Source organism: Alosa pseudoharengus, unplaced genomic scaffold (genome assembly GCF_046254945.1).
Source record: "Alosa pseudoharengus isolate Yale_2024_CS ecotype anadromous, Long Island Sound unplaced genomic scaffold, YU_APseudo_1.1 YU_APseudo_1.1_scf_12, whole genome shotgun sequence".
NCBI classification, from domain to species: Eukaryota; Metazoa; Chordata; class Actinopteri; order Clupeiformes; family Clupeidae; genus Alosa; species Alosa pseudoharengus.
In genome coordinates, this window is record NW_027468587.1 from 40,560,435 (window position 1) to 40,561,066 (window position 632).

Sequence of the window (632 nt, forward strand, 5' to 3'; positions counted from 1 at the left end):
GTTCTTTGTCCCATCTAACTGTTTAGCCTCTTCATCAGCGATGTTGTCCCATCCACCTTTAAACCGATCAGAAGCTGTATTCGCCATGAGGAATAAAAACGTGCATTAACTATTATAAATGAATTACTATTGGCCTACGTTTATGCTGTATTTGGGTAAGCTATTAATGCCTATTAAACCCCGATGGAGCACGTTAAAAGGCGCAACAAGCCCGCGTCAGCCGCCCGAGAGAAAAAGGGGTTGATGTGTCCCTGGTTTACAACGAGATTATATTAGGATACTGTTTACCCTGAAACAGTTCTGAACACCACAGTCAGCTTTTGAAGTAATTTAGGTTTATGGGGAACGCGACCCTTAACTGTTAATTGAATGCATCATAGCGAGTTAAACCTGTAAATAGGCTAAATCGTGTATAGTGCAAGTGAAAGTGTTAACTTACCAAGGCTATATTTTCAAGTGAGCTCCACCTGAGTTACTTCAAACATGATAACCTGTGCATAGATTACGTGCTCGCTTAATGCTTCATCCTCCGTTCATGCTGCACTGCATTCACTGGAGTATGTTATTCCATCCATCCAAACAGCCGGAATCGTCTCCGATTGGTTGGCTTATATTTGTTGAGTCTCATTTGA